The sequence below is a fragment of the Vespula vulgaris genome, chromosome 1 (assembly GCF_905475345.1).
Source record: "Vespula vulgaris chromosome 1, iyVesVulg1.1, whole genome shotgun sequence".
Taxonomy (NCBI): Eukaryota; Metazoa; Arthropoda; class Insecta; order Hymenoptera; family Vespidae; genus Vespula; species Vespula vulgaris.
Window position 1 is genome coordinate 20069492 of NC_066586.1, and position 11646 is coordinate 20081137.

The following is an 11646-nucleotide window of genomic DNA, read 5'->3' on the forward strand; positions in this document are numbered from 1 at the left end:
ATCCGCCATTCGGCATCGTTTCGTGGCAAGCGTCGCAACCGAGCTTCGTCCTCCCGTTAATTGCAGTTAATTAGAATATTTTATCTAACGTACATCCTGATTTTATATACCGATCGAATGCCGAAAAAGCGATTTTCGCGGGTGAATTTATTAACATCGATTACGCTCAACTGCGAAATATAACATTCTACTGCGTTCCTTAACCTAACAACCATACAAGCCATCGTTATTTTCGATTATAGAATGGAAGGGGTACGACGTCTGGATTTTCGTCATCAATTTTACTTATTTACAATAATAAATGGTGTTCGACACACAACGACGACTGGTAAGCGTTAGTTGAAAAACATAATTATTTATTGTCGCTGTAATCTTTACGTAAACGTTTAGTTATGCAGGCGTCAAATTGAAAGGATTGATTTTCACAGTTTGGTGTAGCAAGATATCCGTTTATATAGTTTTTAATTTCGTATATCATGTCTTTAATGTTCCGATATTTTCATACAAATAGATCGAAACAACAAACACATGGGGAAGCCATTGCAAAGCTGATGTAATGCACATGCGCGACGATACACAGCTTCCTTGTTGCCGCTTAATCCGCCATTCTGAATTAGTTCGTGGCACGTGTCGCAACCGAGCTTTGTCCTCTCGTTAATTGCAGTTAATTAGAATAGTTTACTTAACGTGTACCATTATTTTATATATCGATCGAATGTCGAAAAAGCGATATCTGCGTGTGAATTTATTAACATCGATCACGCTCAACTGCGAAATATAACATTCTACTGCATTCCTTAATCTAACATAACCATACAAGCCATCGTTATTTTTGATTATAGAATGGGAGAGGTACGACGTCTGGATTTTCGTCTTTAATTTTACTTATTTACAATAATAAATGGTGTTCGACACACAACGACGACTGGTAAGCATTAGTTGAAAAACATTGTTATTTATTATTGCTGTAATGTTTACGTGAACGTTTAGTTATACAGGCGTCAAATTGAAATGATTGATTTTCACAGTTTGGTATAGCAAGATATCCGTTTATATAGTTTTTAATTTCGTATATCATATTTTTAATGTCCCGATATTTTTATACAAATAGATCGAAACAACAAGCACGTGGGGAAGCCATTGCAAAGCTGATGTAATGCACATGCGCGACGATACACAGCTTCCTTGTTGCCGCTTAATCCGCCATTCTGAATTAGTTCGTGGCGTGTGTCGCAAGCCAGCTTCGTCCTCTCGTTGACTGCAGGTAATTAGAATATTTTATTTAACGTGCGTCATTATTTTATATAGCGATCGAACGTCGAAGACGCAATTTCCGCGGGTGAATTTATTAACATCGATTACGCTCTACTGCGAAATATAACATTCTACTGCGTTCCTTAACCTAACATAACCATATAAGCCATCGTTAATTTCGATTATAGAATGGAAGAGGTACGGCGTCCGAATTTTCGTTATCAATTTTACTTATTAACAGACAAAAATCGTGTTCGAGACGGGACGATTGGGGAGCAGTAGTTAAAAAATATTGTTATTTATTGTCACTGTAATCTTTTCGGGGACGTTTAGTTAATTCTATATTTACCTTTTCAGGACCTAAATTCTGTGAATTTGTTCGTCAGCGTTAACAACACAGTATGGCCCGTTTTCCTAGAAAGAAGCAAGATGGATTCGGCTAGAGTTCAACAAAGTAGACGTCTTCCGTTTAAGTTTATACATTCATTCTTCGATTAAGCAGTGTTCTTTCAGCGAAACTTCTTTTAGTAATTTGCCGTCAGAGTATATTTTTTGTTCGATTGTACATTTTTTGGGAAGTGCGTTTTATATACGTGGAATAGTTGATAATTCGGAGTTCATTCAAATTGAATAACGTTGATGTAACATTATTTCTTTAATTTTACATTAGTGGATTTTATATAGATTCTTTCAACCTTCATCGTCGTCATGTGATTAATAATCGACATCATCAGGATAGGGAGGAGTTTTGCACGGTCGTCACCGCGCAGTTGAATCTTTCTAGACGCAACCCACTTTTTATCGAGCACGTGTTTATGGTCGAGATTTGTCTCGTACCATTTTCTGTGCATTTACGCTGGTTGCTCTGCCCTCGTCCAGCATTATAAAATAACCGAGGACATTCTACTCTCCTCCTTATTTTTTAGACCTGCTTTAGATGTCGTTAATTGATCTCACGTCGAGGACGATCGATGGGAAAATCTATGTACGCGAACGCGCTTAATCTACATTATTTTAACGAGTCGTCTCGTCCGTCTTGGAATATCACTGCGAAATAAAAATTGTAGACTTTTCGTCGATAGTACATGACAGAACGAATACTGCTTAAATCACGGAGTGGATGTATCATTCGACGGATCGTTTCCTGATTACTGTAATGCGGTTGACAGTTCTTTAGCCGTAAGATATTTTTGAATTATTCATACTTTTACTGCAGCTGTATTTCGTTTTGTATTCTTCAGTTTATTTTATTGTGGGTTTCTCAGAAAACCGATCTTCTTGATTTCATTCTTTTTTTTTCTTTTTTTCGACCATTAATAGTGCAGACCTGCGCTCTACTTAGATATGATCTTAGAAGAAATTCTACAAGATATTATATAGAAATGATCTAGGAGAAATATGTAATTGCATGCAGGCTTATGTACATTTTCCTTAAAAATATAGTTTTCACGCCTAGGAGCTTTATTTTGAGAGATATTAAATTGAAAAATTTATATCATATTTTTAATATTCCGATATTTTCGTACAAATAGATCGAAATGTTACAAGCACGTGGGGAAGCCATTGCAAAGGTGACGTAATGCGCAAGCGCGGCGGTCCACAGCCCCCTTGCTGCCTCAGAATCCATCATTTTGAATAATTATTGGCACGTGTTACGACCAAGCTTTTTTCTCTCGTTGATTGCAGGTAATTAGAATATTTTATTTAACGTACACTCCTATTTTATATACCGCTAGAATATCGAAAACAATTTTCGCTGGTAAATTTATTAACATCGATCACGCTCAATTACGAAATATAACATATTTTACTACGTTCCTTAACGTAACATAACCATCTAAGTCATCGTTACTTTCAATTATAGAATGGAAGAGGTAGGACGTCCAGATTTTCGTCATCAATTTTACTTATTTACGATAGTAAATGGTGTTCGACACACAACAACGACTGGTAAGCGTTAGTTGAAAAAAATAGTTATTTATTGTCACTATAATATTTAGTATAATATTTATTAGAACGTTTACTTAATTCTATATTTACTTTTTCAGGATGTAGACGTGATTTCTTTCGTTATTGTTGACATTACATCGTGGCTAATTTTCTTAAAAATAAGCAAGATGAATTTAGTTACATTCAAACAGAATTGACATCTTGACAGTACGAACGCTACTTAAATCGTGGAAGGAAGCGTTCCTTGATCTAACAACCAGCTAAGGAATCATTATTTTCGATGATAGAAAGAAAGAAGTATGAAGTTCAAAATTTTCGTCATCAGTTTTACTTATCTATGATAAGCAATGGTATTGGACACAGGACGACAACTGATAAGCAATAGTTGACATATATTATTATTTATTTTCACGTTACCCTTTACGATAACGTTTAGCTAATTCTACATTTATTTTTTCAGGGTATAGGCATTGCGATTTCGTCCGTTATTGTTAACAATGCATCGTGGCCCGTGTTCCTTGAAATAAGCATGGTGAATTTAGTTACAGTCGAACAGAATTGACATCTGTTTACACATTCATTCTTCGATTAAACAGTGTTCTGTTAACGATACTTCTACATCGGAGTATATTTTTCTTCCGATTACATTTTTCATTTAATATACATCGAGTAGCTGATAATTCAAAGTTTATTCAAGTTGGATAACGTTATCGTAACTTCATTCCTTTAATCGATGAAAAAATCTATGTAAGCGAACGCGTCTTAAATAACACTATTTCAACGAATCATATGGTCTCTCTTGAAATATCGCTGCGAAATAGAAACGATAGGCTTTTCGTCGATAGTATACGACAGAACGAACACTGCTTAAATCGAAATATATGTGTTAATTGGGTCGTGGATTCCCGGATAGCAGTTCCCAAGTATCACGCTCGTTAGAGCAAGATGGTTCTTTATTCTCTTGTCTGATGAGGAATACTTAACATTTTGATATTTTTATTATAACACTATTTTTATTAACTTTGTTAATTTTTTTTTTTTTTTTCTTTTAGGAAGCCTATGTTGCAATTTCGTTCTACTGTTTGAATACGGATAAAAGAACAATTCAACGCTCTAGTTGGAAATGGTCTTTGTAAAATTGCGACTCATGGTTAGCATTGTTTAATGATATTTTAGTATTTTTTATCGCCATGTACTTTATTATAGATTTCAATACTGCATTTTTATTATTTTCCTAAAATAGGAAAGCCTCCTTCCTCTAGGATCTATCATGAATGTGAAGATGAGAAAGGAAAGGAAAGGAGCCAGGAAGATGCGATGGAAGCAATAACGAAGGATGGAACCTTGAAGAATCTTCCATTGGGTTAAAATCAGCAGGAAAACAACGCTTCCTTCATTTTACCGAACCGAAAGAAGACTCGCCTCTCCTTCGTGCGTATTGCTTCTTTAAATCTGCTTAAGCTCCAACGTTCTACGTAATTCTCGGCGATTTTGCGCACCCCTAAGCGTTTCTGCGTGACACCCTAAGCGATCCTGCGATACCCTAAGCGTTTCTGCGATACCCTGAGCGTTTCTGCGATACCCTGAGCATTTCTGCGATACCCTGAGCGTTTCTGCGATACCCTGAGCGTTTCTGCGACACCCTCAGCGTTTCTGCGACACCCTCAGCGTTTCTGCGACACCCTCAGCGTACCTGCGCAATCCCTAACGTCGTATTCTGTTCAATTCTCAGCGTTTTGCGTAACCACCAGCATTTCAAACGATTCCTCTGCTTTAGTCTTGCGCATAATTGCGATGTTTTACGAAAAATTACAAGACAGAAACAAATTTGTTAAAATCATTGTTATAATATTGTTGGAGTTTATAGAGCGTTGAAAAAAAGAAACTTCAATTGGAAGGTAGTACATCAGTTGATTTTTTTTTTCCGGAATGTTAACATAAAATTGTTTTATACTTCACAAGATATTACGTGCGGTGCAACGTTTAAGCGGTTGTATTATTGTTTAAATCTTATTTTATATCGACCAATCGTATATTATAGATTCTTTAAATAATTGTAAAGTGATAGAAAGCATACATAAATTTGATGCGTTAAGAGAATTTTAGACCACCGTCGGGCGTATCGAAAATCGTCGTCCAGTATTTATCCGTAACAACAAACATCTTTTTAGACAATTCTTAGGATATCGCGTGACCCCAGCTTCGCGAATAATTGAAATGCTCATATACTAAAAAAGAAAAAATATTATTTTTATCATTGTAATAAGAAAGCGTCGAAAAAAAAGAAGCTTAAATAGAAGGCAGTATGTAAGCAGATTTCTGTTCTGCGAAACGTTCGATTAAAATTATTTTCTACGTACTACGTGCGGTATAAAGCTTGAGCGGCGGGGTTGTATTTTGTAAATATTAGTTTGATACTACCGAGCGTACATATGTAGCGTACATTGCTTAAATGATTGTAAAACGACAAAAAATAAAAATGATCTAGGTTTAGCGCGGTTCAACGCGGTCCAACGCGTGTACCGGAAATTTTAGGGCATGGTAGAGCGTTTCAACTACCGTGAATCCATTCGTGCGTAATTAAGCGTGTTGCGTAATTCCGAACAGATTGGCGTAACCCTTAGAAATATTGCGTAAACCCCTAACCCTTATTTAGGTAAATTCTCTGGCTCTGCCAGACGCAACCCAGCGATTTCGCCCACTACGTGGTTTGGTTGTAAGTATCCATTTGGCAAGTTATGGTTTTTTACACGTAAGTCCTGTCGATGTTTCGCAACGTCCAACGTGGACACCCAGAGTTTTGTCTTTTTCAGGTTATGTGCAACCTCGGAGTTATTTATTTACCTACATACTATCGAGATTACTGAAGCGATGGTATTTTTTTTTGCATAATGTTAAGGGCATTGCGTCGTTTTGAACGAATGCGCGTAATCAGCAGGTTTTTTTTTTTATGAAGCCCACCGTATCTATATAATCCTTACAGATTTTGTGTAAACCTTGGCGTGTATTCAGCCGAACTTCTGTGGTCTAACTTCGGCGTAATCCAGACGCGACCCAATGATTTGCAGTAAGTATTTTTCTCACTTAATGCCTTTATGTTCGTTCCGTAATTCTACGCGTGTTGCGTAAATTGCATAGTATCTGCAACCCGCAGCTCATTTTCTTGATACCAGCGAAGTTATTTAAACTGCGGCATTTTTTTTTTTTCATAGTTCGGGATGTTTTCGTTTCATCCGAAGAATCCGCGTTTTTATATAGCCTAACGTCTCTGTGTGAACCGTGGAGTGTATTTAGCTTCATTTTAGCGTGTCTACTTAACTCTAACGTTTCCACATTATCACTTGGTTATCGACCGTATTTTTTTTTTTTACGTGATTTCTATTCGTCGCGTAATTCGCGTATATTGTAATTTGGAGGGTATTTAGAACCCTAGCTTATTTTCCATGATACTTGATGGGTTACTTACCCGACAGAATATTTGCATAGTCCCAGGGGTACTCCTTTCGATGAATCGTTGGAATGTCTAACTTTTTTTTTACAACGCCAAGCGATTTTGCGAAACGTTTGCACGATATGAAAGCCCTAGTGTAACGTATTGTTACATAACGATCCCGAGATTTGTCGAAAGTACTTCTAATTTTTCTTTTTTCATAATCCTTGTCGGGGGTTCTTCTTTTTGACATTCTTAACAGCTGCGTTATTCATAGAATACTCTAAGCAGCTTATTTTCGTAGATACTAGCTAGGTTACTGAAACGACAGCATTTTTTCTTTTTTCTTTTTTTTTTTTGCATAATCTGTGGGGCACTCGCGTTATTTCCGACGAATCTGCGTAAATACTAGGGTTTTCAGGAAATGCAGCGTTTCTGTGTAATCCTTGTAGATTTGGCGTCGGTAATAGGGCGTATTTAGGTGGCCTCCGAGAATGCGGTGTAACCCGATTGTTTCCGCATTACCACCCTGTGATTTCGCGTAAGTACTTGCCTTTGTACGTAATACTTGTGTAAATTCCTGTCGGTTTTCGATAACTCGTAGATGACCGTGTAGTTCCGTGTATTTACAACTGTCGGCTTATTAATCGAAGATATTACCGAGGTTATATGATCGACTGCATTTTTTTTTGCATAATCTGTGGGGCACTCGCGTTATTTCCGACGAATCTGCGTAAATACTAGGGTTTTCAGGAAATGCAGTGTTTCTGTGTAATCCTTGTAGATTTGGCGTCGGTAATAGGGCGTATTTAGGTAGCCTCCGAGAATGAGGCGTAATAGGATTGTTTCCGCATTACCACCCTGTGATTTCGCGTAAGTACTTGCCTTTGTACGTAATACTTGTGTAAATTCCTGTCGGTTTTCGATACTCGTAGATGACCGTGTAGTTCCCGTGTATTTACAAGTGTCGGCTTATTAATCGAAGATATTACCGAGGTTATTTAATCGACTGCATTTTTTTTTGCATGATCCGCGGGGCACTCGTTATATCTGACGAATTTGCGTAACTACTAGCATTTTCATAAAGTCCGGCATTTCTGCGTAACTTACAGATTTTACAAAAATCTAAGTACGCAATCTACAGAGTGGGACATAACCCCACTGTCTTCGCTTTACCATCCGGTGATTAGAAGTATTTGTCCGTTTTCTTTTTAGGTAATCTCTCGGTTTTTCAATAATTCCTAACGTACCGACGTAGTTCCTAGGTTTATCAGCAATACCCAGGTTATTTTCTTAGATACTAGCAAGGTTACTTAAACGACATTTTTGGCCTCCGAGCTTTCTCCGTAATCTCATTTTTTTCCGCATAACCATCTCGTGATTTCGCTCAAGTATATTGTTTTTCCGTAATGGATGTCGATTTTTCCTAACTCCTAGATGACCGTGTAATTTCCAGAATATCTGTAACGATCAGCTTATTAATTCTAGATATTAACGAGGTTATTTAGTCGATAGCATTTTTGAATAGTCCCTGAGGCGGTTGCATTATTTACGTAGACTATACGAACTACCAGCATCTTTATAAAGCTCATCGTTTCTGGGTAACCCTTACAGATTTTGGCTTATCCGACTGGCGATTTGAAGTATTTGTGCTTTATTTTTTATTCTTATGTAATATCTGTCTTCAATAATTACTAATATACCGACGTAATTTCTAGGTTATCCGTAGTACCCATCTTATTTCCCTAGATTCTAGAGAGGTTACTTAAACGACAACATCGTTGCATAATCCCAGGGGCATATTCGTTATTTCCTACGAATCAAGTAACGACCAGCGTCTTCATAAAGTGCAGCATTTCTGTATATCTTCATAGATTTGTCGTCAATCCTAGAACGTATTTAGGTGGCCTCCGAGCGTCAGGCGTAACGTCATAGTGTCCGCATAAGCGAATAAATTTGTTTTTACCTAATGCTTGTCAAAATGCTTGTCGATTTTGCATAATTCCTAAATGTCCGTGTAATTTCCACGGTATCTTCATCCACCAACTTACTAATCCTAGATATTAACGTAGTTATTTAATAAACAGCAATTAGCATAGTCCGTGGGGCGTTTGCGTTATTATCGAAAAATCGGCGTAACCACCAGCATTTCCATAAAGCTCGTTTCTATGTAACCCTTACAAATTTTGCAAAAATTCTAGTACGTATTATGGTGGTTTACAGTGGTTCGACGTAATTCCACAGTAATCGCATAAAAACCATCCAGTGATATGAAGTAATTATTTTTCTTATGTTCCTCTCTCTTAGGTAATCGATTGGTTTTTCCTGTTTATCTGTAATGCCCAGCTTATTTTTCTAAATATTACGTAGAATCGATAAATGACAACATATTTGCATAATCCCAGGGGCACCGCCATATGGGTGTGAACGTAAGTGTGTACGTACGAATGAGAGCGTAGAGTGCCTCTACCGGCCATTTTCTAAAACAGGTAGCAGGCCTCCGTAATATCCGTGTAATCACTCTCAGCCAGATTTTAGTGTCTAATATTTGTTTCATTTTATTGTATACTATTTGCCTGATTTTATTGTATAATATTTGTCTCATTTTAATATATACTATTTGTTTAATTTTATTGCATGATATTTGTGTGATTTTATTATATAATATTAAACAGAGGAGAAACTATAAGTAGACATCAGAATTTGAATGTTTGTGATTGATCATTTATACGACGCCTTTGAATAATCGTCTAAAAAGAAAACGGTTACATCAAGCTTGCGTCTTTATTGAATAAGAGACACGACTGAGCTTCGATGACATTCCGCCTGCTGTAAGTCTGATCTGCGTTCAGTATTCTATCAGACTTCCTTCTGTTTCATGTTAAATTATGCGGCATAAGCTGTGGAAAGATTGTAAAAGAGACGTATAAGAACTGTATGAGAGTTGTGCAAAAGTTGTGTGAGATGTCCAAAATGTGTGTAAAAGTTGTGTGAGACTTACGTAAAAGGTGCGTAAAACTTGTGAGAAAATTCTATAAAAGTTGTAGAAAAAGTATTATCTGAAGGTTGTGTCTGAGGTTGTGTCTGAGGTTGTGTCTGAAGGTTGTGTTTGAAGGTTGGGTCTGAGGTTGTGTCTGCAGGTTGTGTCTGAAGGTAGTGTCTGAAGGTTGGGTCTGAGGTTGCGTCTGAAGGTTGTGTCCGAAGGTTGCGTCCGAAGGTTGGGTCTGAGGTTGTGTCTGCAGGTTGTGTCTGAAGGTAGTGTCTGAAGGTTGGGTCTGAGGTTGCGTCTGAAGGTTGTGTCCGAAGGTTGCGTCCGAAGGTTGTGTCTGAGGTTGCGTCTGAAGGTTGTGTCTGAAGGTTGTGTCTGAAAGTTGTGTCCGAGGTTGCGTCTGAAGGTTGTGTCTGAAGGTTGTGTCTGAAGGTTGTGTCCGAGGTTGTGTCTGAAGGTTGTGTCTGGGTTGCGTCTGGGTTGCGTCTGGGTTGCGTCTGGGTTGCGTCTGGGTTGCGTCTGGGTTGCGTCTGGGTTGCGTCTGGGTTGCGTCTGGGTTGCGTCTGGGTTGCGTCTGGGTTGCGTCTGGGTTGCGTCTGGGTTGCGTCTGGGTTGCGTCTGGGTTGCGTCTGGGTTGCGTCTGGGTTGCGTCTGGGTTGCGTCTGGGTTGCGTCTGGGTTGCGTCTGGGTTGCGTCTGGGTTGCGTCTGGGTTGCGTCTGGGTTGCGTCTGGGTTGCGTCTGGGTTGCGTCTGGGTTGCGTCTGGGTTGCGTCTGGGTTGCGTCTGGGTTGCGTCTGGGTTGCGTCTGGGTTGCGTCTGGGTTGCGTCTGGGTTGCGTCTGGGTTGCGTCTGGGTTGCGTCTGGGTTGCGTCTGGGTTGCGTCTGGGTTGCGTCTGGGTTGCGTCTGGGTTGCGTCTGGGTTGCGTCTGGGTTGCGTCTGGGTTGCGTCTGGGTTGCGTCTGGGTTGCGTCTGGGTTGCGTCTGGGTTGCGTCTGGGTTGCGTCTGGGTTGCGTCTGGGTTGCGTCTGGGTTGCGTCTGGGTTGCGTCTGGGTTGCGTCTGGGTTGCGTCTGGGTTGCGTCTGGGTTGCGTCTGGGTTGCGTCTGGGTTGCGTCTGGGTTGCGTCTGGGTTGCGTCTGGGTTGCGTCTGGGTTGCGTCTGGGTTGCGTCTGGGTTGCGTCTGGGTTGCGTCTGGGTTGCGTCTGGGTTGCGTCTGGGTTGCGTCTGGGTTGCGTCTGGGTTGCGTCTGGGTTGCGTCTGGGTTGCGTCTGGGTTGCGTCTGGGTTGCGTCTGGGTTGCGTCTGGGTTGCGTCTGGGTTGCGTCTGGGTTGCGTCTGGGTTGCGTCTGGGTTGCGTCTGGGTTGCGTCTGGGTTGCGTCTGGGTTGCGTCTGGGTTGCGTCTGGGTTGCGTCTGGGTTGCGTCTGGGTTGCGTCTGGGTTGCGTCTGGGTTGCGTCTGGGTTGCGTCTGGGTTGCGTCTGGGTTGCGTCTGGGTTGCGTCTGGGTTGCGTCTGGGTTGCGTCTGGGTTGCGTCTGGGTTGCGTCTGGGTTGCGTCTGGGTTGCGTCTGGGTTGCGTCTGGGTTGCGTCTGGGTTGCGTCTGGGTTGCGTCTGGGTTGCGTCTGGGTTGCGTCTGGGTTGCGTCTGGGTTGCGTCTGGGTTGCGTCTGGGTTGCGTCTGGGTTGCGTCTGGGTTGCGTCTGGGTTGCGTCTGGGTTGCGTCTGGGTTGCGTCTGGGTTGCGTCTGGGTTGCGTCTGGGTTGCGTCTGGGTTGCGTCTGGGTTGCGTCTGGGTTGCGTCTGGGTTGCGTCTGGGTTGCGTCTGGGTTGCGTCTGGGTTGCGTCTGGGTTGCGTCTGGGTTGCGTCTGGGTTGCGTCTGGGTTGCGTCTGGGTTGCGTCTGGGTTGCGTCTGGGTTGCGTCTGGGTTGCGTCTGGGTTGCGTCTGGGTTGCGTCTGGGTTGCGTCTGGGTTGCGTCTGGGTTGCGTCTGGGTTGCGTCTGGGTTGCGTCTGGGTTGCGTCTGGGTTG

General features: G+C 40.9%; 1 long non-coding RNA gene across 7 annotated transcripts; it reads left to right on the forward strand.

The window, feature by feature from the left end:
- Positions 1-3: 3 nt before the first annotated feature.
- Positions 4-8604, forward strand: LOC127066104 (uncharacterized). 7 transcript variants are annotated; one of them, XR_007782277.1, is made up of 10 exons: positions 4-141; positions 243-328; positions 843-928; positions 1112-1264; positions 1612-2433; positions 2787-2940; positions 3119-3204; positions 3303-4354; positions 4448-8277; positions 8353-8604. It is a non-coding gene; the product is annotated as an uncharacterized LOC127066104 (long non-coding RNA). The 7 variants fall into 7 exon arrangements; XR_007782274.1 differs by having other exon boundaries at positions 30-328; positions 4448-6271; positions 8072-8277; XR_007782275.1 differs by having other exon boundaries at positions 30-328; positions 4448-6271; positions 8123-8277.
- The last annotated feature ends 3042 nt before the right edge of the window (positions 8605-11646 follow it).